The 7,182-nt window shown below is 40.9% G+C and overlaps 1 pseudogene across 1 annotated transcript; it reads right to left on the reverse strand.

Moving 5' to 3' along the window:
- Positions 1–797: 797 nt before the first annotated feature.
- On the reverse strand, positions 798–2,131 carry LOC308418902 (elongation factor 1-gamma-like; annotated as a pseudogene). Its single transcript has one exon. The product of its transcript is annotated as an elongation factor 1-gamma-like (transcript).
- Between the last annotated feature and the right edge of the window lie 5,051 nt (positions 2,132–7,182).

Consider the following 7,182-nt stretch of genomic DNA (forward strand, 5'->3'; position numbering starts at 1 on the left):
GGAGAATAGAGGGTTGCATAGCTGGGTCTCTTATGGGAAGTGTGGTTAGTGTAGAGAAGGCTTCCTGGAAGGGAATATGAAGCAGAGATGAACCAAGCCATGAGAATATTAGGCAATGATCAGCCACACAGTGAGAAGAGCTAATGGAAATGCCCTACATTGGAGGCATTTCTGGCATTTTAGGAATGCAGGGAGCATTCCAGCAGGAAGACAATATGGCTGAAGTAGAATTAACAACAGAAGTAGTAGCTCAATGTGAGGTGTTAAATATGAATGCATCAAATAAAGGTGCTAGCTAAACAGTAAGATATGATCAAGTACATTCTAGAAAGAGTTTAGAACATGCTATAGTCAATCTGAGTGTCATCTGTGTTTAGAAGTACCATTCTAGAAACAGCTAAAAAAATCAAATATGGATATATGTCCATGTATATAATATGTATAAATATGAGTTGGTGTTTGTTTATGTTCAGGTCTTGGTAGACACAGGCACCAAGACAATAATAGACATACGTATTAATTACTTCTCTGTTGCTATGATAAAAATACCATGATCAAAATAAATTAATGAAGAAAGGCTTTCTTTTGGTTTACAGTTTCAGGAGATGAGAGTTTATCAGGAGGCATGGCGGGAAACACAGGCATGGGGCAGGTGAAAACACAGATCAAGAACCTGAGAGATCATGTCTTTAACCATAAGCAAGAGACAGAGAGAGAGAGAAGCAAAAGACAAGAAGACCATGTGCTGCTGCAAGTTTTTCCAATGCTCAGTTTCCTTTAATGACCCCCATCTCCCTTTAAGGGTAGGTGCAGGCAGCTAGATGACTGGCAAGACGTGTTTGCTTGAAGACCTTCCCTTGATTGATGGCTTTGTCCACGTGCTGGAAGACCCCCTCTCAGAAAAAGCACTCTCAAACCGGGGTCTGAGTCTCCTTGCTACCAGGATCCAGTGTCCACCATGTATATGACTTAGAGTCCACCTGCCAATCTGGTCTCAGCGGAAAGGCGAGTTCTTGACCTCGAAAGACCCAAACGCCAGCAATGGAGCTGCTGCTGTTGGTTCCAAAGAGGATAACACTAGCAAAGGCATTCTTCTCAGTTTGTCCGATCACTGGAACATTCCAGTGATGAGGTTGTAACTCATGAAGGTCTGGGTGAGCTCTTCAGGAAAGCGGTACTCAGCATACCACAGGAACCAGCCATCCTTATCAAAGTATTCCTCAAAATATGGCAGCACCACGGGGAGGGTATCCTCATTGGAGTACTTACACTTAAATTCATCAACACAAAGGTGCTCTTGGTTAGGTGAGCCAAAGGGTCCTTGGCCTTGGGCTAAGCAGCCAGTGCCTAATCATATTTAGCCATCTCTTCCTCGGGAGCTGGGGCAGCTGCCTTTTTTTCTCTCTTTCTGCTCAGCCTGGGGCTTCTGTTTCTCTTCTCTTTTCTTTCCTTGGGGCATCCTTTTTTGGCTGGATCTCTGTAAACTTCTTAGCATCAAACTGCACCATTTTCTCACACAGCTTTACCTCCCCCAAGATGACCCTCAACTGGGGCTGGTTAATGCAGGTAAGGGGAAGGTCTGGCAAAGAGAAGACTCTAAGGCCTGTTTATAGAGCCACAGCAGGGTGCAGACAACTGTGATGTCACCCAATGACACTCGCTCACCCACCAGAAAAGTTCATGTCTTCAAGTGAGTGTCCAGCAGTCCCAGGATTCACTTCATCTCCTCTTTTGCATTTTCAGTGGCCTGTTTGTTGTGGTGCATAATGTCCCAGGTGGGGAACACCCAGGTGCTAACAGCAGGATGTCACTATCAGCAAAGCCGGCCCACTGTACCACCTGAGCCGCTGCCTCTAGTGTACTTCCCAGCAGCTGGCAGGAAATTTTGGGAGAAATTCAGGGGTGTGTTCGGTTTGGCCACAGTGAAAGTACGTTGGTGCAGAGAGCACACACGGACCTGAGCTCTGCTGTACTAAACAGTGATGAGGGCCTTGAAGGTCCTCCAGTTTTCAGGATATGAGTACAGGGTCCCAGCGTCCACTGTTATTCTGGAGAGAAAGGGGTGAGGGTGTTGGTGCTGACGAAAAGTAAGCCACAAGGGAGCTACTGCAGTTTTAAGAGTGATAATCATTTCTCTATGACAGCTAGCTCCTAAATAAATGAGACACAGACTACAAGATTTATTTAATAGGCTTTATGGCACAGTAGCTGAGCAGTTATTAATCTATTCTATTCCTCTGAGCTAATCTGTCTACCTCTCAGCCAAACTCCCAGAGATACTTGCATTTGTATTGGCCTGGCTCTCTTATTCCCATGGTGGCTCCTGGGCCCTCTCCTTGTGGCACCTTCTCCCTTCCTCTCTCTCCTTCTCCCCATCCTCTGGCTGGGATTGGAAGTCCAGCTCTATTTTCTCTTCTGCTCAGCCATTAGCTGATCAGCTTTTATTGAAAAGTCAGAGAATGAATAAGGAGCAATGTTTACAGAATGTTCAGGCAGGGGATTTTTAAAATAAGGATCCCAATGCTGTATCTAGGTTTCATTCAGATATGGGGGCAGAAAATGATCATTTGAATAAATACAAGGATAGCCTTTACACAGTACACAATGATATTATGACTACTGCTATGGAATTTCAAAGCCCACCACCAGTGATATATTTCTGCCAGCCTGGCTAGACATCCTCAACATTCCCAAACAATGCCAACTGGAGAACAAGTGTTCACATAGCTGAGCCTATGAAGGACATTTCTCATTCAAACCACCACAGATGGTGATGAGTCTCAATGCGTGCAAAGGGTATTCATTGAAACATCAAGCTCAACTCAAGATCCTCTGCTGGACTCTGAGAACCCCCAGAAAAATGCCATGATGACTGTGAAGGTGTGAAAAGGATTCTAAACAGTATCTACCATGGTCACAGAGTGCTCTGTGTCAGCAAACATAATCCAATGGCCTTGGAAGACTATCAGCAAGGAAACCAGTGAAGCTCTCTATTTTGTATGAAATTTTCTAATTGAATGCTTCATGGTGTGATGAGATTAAATATGATTGATTTTACATAATCACTTAGCAGTGGATTGGTGGGTCAATGAATGGATGGATGGAGAAATGGATGCTGTTAAGGTCAGGAAAGAAGAATTAACAATTTTGAGGGATATGGAGAAGAAAGAAACAGTACAAATGCCCTCCACTCCTACTCTCTTTTATCACACACACTAAAGCCAGCTTTGAGCACAGGTCATTTCTCCTTCTGTGTAGTTAAGACTATGGTTCTAAGAGGTACTAATGTGGTTGACCTAGGATTTCTCTAACCAAGTTGAGGCTACATGTCTAGTAAAGGTGATCTAAGCATTTTTATGTTTTATTGTGAAATGGTGAGATTCTGGCTGGGCATGGTTTCCTGTACTCAAGGTTCCAGCGCCCAGAAGTCTAGAGCAGCGTGTGTTTGAGGCCAGCTGGACTGTTCAGAAAAACCTTGCCTGACTTACAATTTTCTTTGAAGATGGAGGCCAGATTTGTAAGTTATTAAGCAAAGCAACATATTTCAATCACAGTGGCTAAATGTTTTTACTGTTTAGACCTAGCAAGACCATTTATGGCCCTGGCTATTTTGTCATTAATTTTCTTTTCTCTGAGTCAACCTAAGTTGTCTCAAACATTTTAAGTCAGCAGTCTTCAGGATAGAAAAGATGAGATAGAGCTACAGTAAGCCGTTGAGTGCGAGCACCAGACAGCCTGCATTTGGGTTCAGGCATTACCAACTACCAACTCTTTTTGCCGGTAAACCCACCCTGCTGTGCAGTCTCCATTTGTTATGTGGGTTAGCTGGGTGTGGACTGGCTGCTGTGGAAAGACAAAAGATGAAGAATTTTGAAACTGGCCTTTATTCCATCCCCAGAAGCCACATTCAGAAGCCACCATGAGCACTTGATATTCCTGCTGTGAGGAGAGAAAAACCGGGTTCCTGGGAGTGCTCACTGGCCATCCAGTCCAGCCTCCTGAAGGAGTTCCATGTCAGATTCAGTCTCAAAACTTAGTACGGTAGAATGAAAGACACAGATGTTGTCCTCTAGAGTCATGCACAGGAGCACACATGTGACCACACACAGGCATGCTCATGCACATACACATCCAGAGACAGAGGGAGGTACATGGAAAAAAGAAGAGATAGACACTTGGCCAAATAAACTTTGCTCCTTAGCTTCAAAAACTAGTCCTCAAACACCACAGCTGCAAAGCTAGTAGGGGAAACACAAGATCCCACCAGATCAGAATCTTGTTCTCTGGATCATACAACTAGCTGTCTTGCTGTCTACTGAGATGTAACATTCCAGGCTCATCTCCTCACATGCATGGCATGCAGGTGATACTGTAGACAAATACATCTCATGTTTGCACATGGGTCAGACAGTACCTTCAACTTCCTTGAGCAAAATTAAACATGAATAAAATTATAAAATAAAATTTATTTTATAATTGTGTTGTGGAGCTCTCTTTAATTGTACTGGGCAGACCCCTTAGTATAAGTTAACTCCGTGTAACATGGAATTTTCATTCCATGTTAGCATACATTATCTACATCAGTCTAAAATTAATCTAATATTCTCCAATAGCTCCTCCCTGTTCTTAAGATTTATTCTTTATGTAGCTATTTTCAGTCCTAGCCTGATTAGGTTTTGGTTTTGAGATCTGTCTCATTTATTTATTTTGGTTTTTTATGTATTAGTTTCTTTTGTTTTTGTTTGTTTGGTTTGCTGTTATTATTACTGTTGATTATACTACTGATTGAACCTAGTGACTCATACTAGATACATCAGCTGTACTTTAACACTGAGCCATGGCCCAGCTCTTTTTATCTTTTCCAGGAAATCCCATATTTCCATAAAAGCTGCATCTGTTTCTATTTCCACGGGTAGAGTATAATGGCCCTGCTTTTTCCACCTTCTTGTAACACTCATTTTTATTTTTATTTTCTTAATGATGGCATTTCAGACTAGGGTAAACTGGGTCTCAGTGTAGTTTTGATGAGTTTTTTCCCAATTGTTGAGGATGCCAACACATTTTTTTTTCATATATTTGTAAGTATTTGTATTTCTTTTGAGAACTGTCTCTTTAATTCATTTCCCATTTCATGAAAGATTTTCTATTTAAAATGATAATGATACTGCTGGGAACTGTCAGGGCACAGGTAGCATGGTGCTCTATGGACACAGGTCTGTTCCAGCCCAGAGAGAGAGCCAGGTCATGACCATCAAGACTCAGGACCTGCCCACAGAGAGCTGAGCACCCAGAAGAGCATCACAAGGGCTCTCCTACCCAAACCCATGGAGACAGACCAAGTCACCATCATCAGAACTCATTATCTGCCTACAAAGAGCTGAACACCCAAGAGCAATCTCCCTCCTGAGCCCACAGGAGAGACAAGCTCCAGTCAGAGACAAGATCACCTACCATCACAGATAACAAGATGGCAAGAAGAAACCACAAGAACCTAAGCAATGAAAACAAAGACAACCTGGTAATATCCAAGCCCAGTTCTCCCACCACAGCAAGTAGTAGATTTCCCAACACATCAGAAAAACAAGATTTAGACTAAAAATTGTATTTCATGGTGATAATGGAGGTCATCAAGAAGTGCATGAATAACTGCTTTAAACAATTACAAGAGAACCCGGAGAACACACTTAACAAGTAGAAGCACTTAAAGAGGAAATACAAATATCACTCAAAGAACTACAAGAAAACAAAACCAAACAGGTGAAGGAATTGAAAATGGAAATAGAAACAATAAGTCACAAAAAGAGACAACCCTGGAGATAGAAAACCTAAGAAAAAAATCAGGAGTCATAGATACAAGCATCACCAACAGACTACAAGAGATAAAAGAGGATCTCAAGGGCAGAAGATAACATAGAAAATATCAAAACAACAGAGAAAATTCAAAAATCAAAGGCTCCTAACCTAAAACATCCAGGATACCTAGGACACAATGAGAAGAGCAAACTTAAGGATAAGGGGTGTAAATTAGATCAAAGAATCCAAACTCAAAAGCCCAGTAAATATATTCAACAAAACTATAAAAAAAAAAAACTTCCCTAACCTTAAGAATGTGATGACTATGAACATACAAGAAGCCTATAGAACTCCAAATAGATTGGACCAGAAAAGAAACTCCTCTGAAACATAATAGTCAAAACACAAAATGTTCAAAACAAAGAATACTAAAAACAGAGAAAAAGGAAAAGTAACATATAAAGTCAGACCTATCAGAATTACACCAGACTTCTCAACAGAGACTGTGAAAAATAGAAGATCCTAGACAGATATTGTACAGACCCTAAGAGAACACAAATGCCAGTCCAGGTGACTATGTCCAGCAAAACTCTCAATTACCATAGATGGAGAGACCAAGATATTCTAGGACAAAAACAAATTTACACAATATCTGTCGACAAATCTAGGCCTACAAAGGATAATAGGTAGAAAGCTCTATTTCCACAAGGAGGGAAACTACACCCTAGGAAAAGCAAGAAAATAATCATGCAAGAATACCAAAAGAAGAAAAGCACACAAACATAATTCTACATCTAAAAACAAAAATAACAGGAAACAAAAAAGTCACTATTGCTTAATATCTCTTAAGATCAATGGAATAAATTCACCAATAAAAGATATAGACTATCAGACTGGATATATAAACAGGATCCAGCATGTTGCTACATACAGGAAACTTGTCTCAGAGACAAAGAAAAACACTACCTCAGGGTAAAAGGTTGGGAAAAACCTTTCAAGCAAAGGAGCCCAAGAAACAAGCTGGAGTAACCATTCTAATAGTGAATAAAATAGATTTTCAACCAAAAGTTCTCAAAGATAAGGAAAGGCTCATTTTGCTCATCATGGAAAAATCTATCAAGATGAACTCTCAATCCTGAACATCTATACTCCAAATACAAGGGTACCCACATTCATAAAATAAACCCTACTAACGCTCAAAGTATATATTGCACCCCACACAATAGTGGGATACTTCAACACTCCACTCTCATCAATTGACAAATTATGGAAGCAGAAACTGAACAGAGATAAAGGGAAACTAGCAGATGTTATAAATCAATTGGAATTAACAGACATCTACAAAACATTTCATCCTAAAATAAAAGAATACACCTTCTCAGAATCTCA

The sequence above is a fragment of the Micromys minutus genome, assembly GCF_963924665.1.
Source record: "Micromys minutus genome assembly, chromosome: 3".
In the NCBI taxonomy this organism is placed as follows: domain Eukaryota; kingdom Metazoa; phylum Chordata; class Mammalia; order Rodentia; family Muridae; genus Micromys; species Micromys minutus.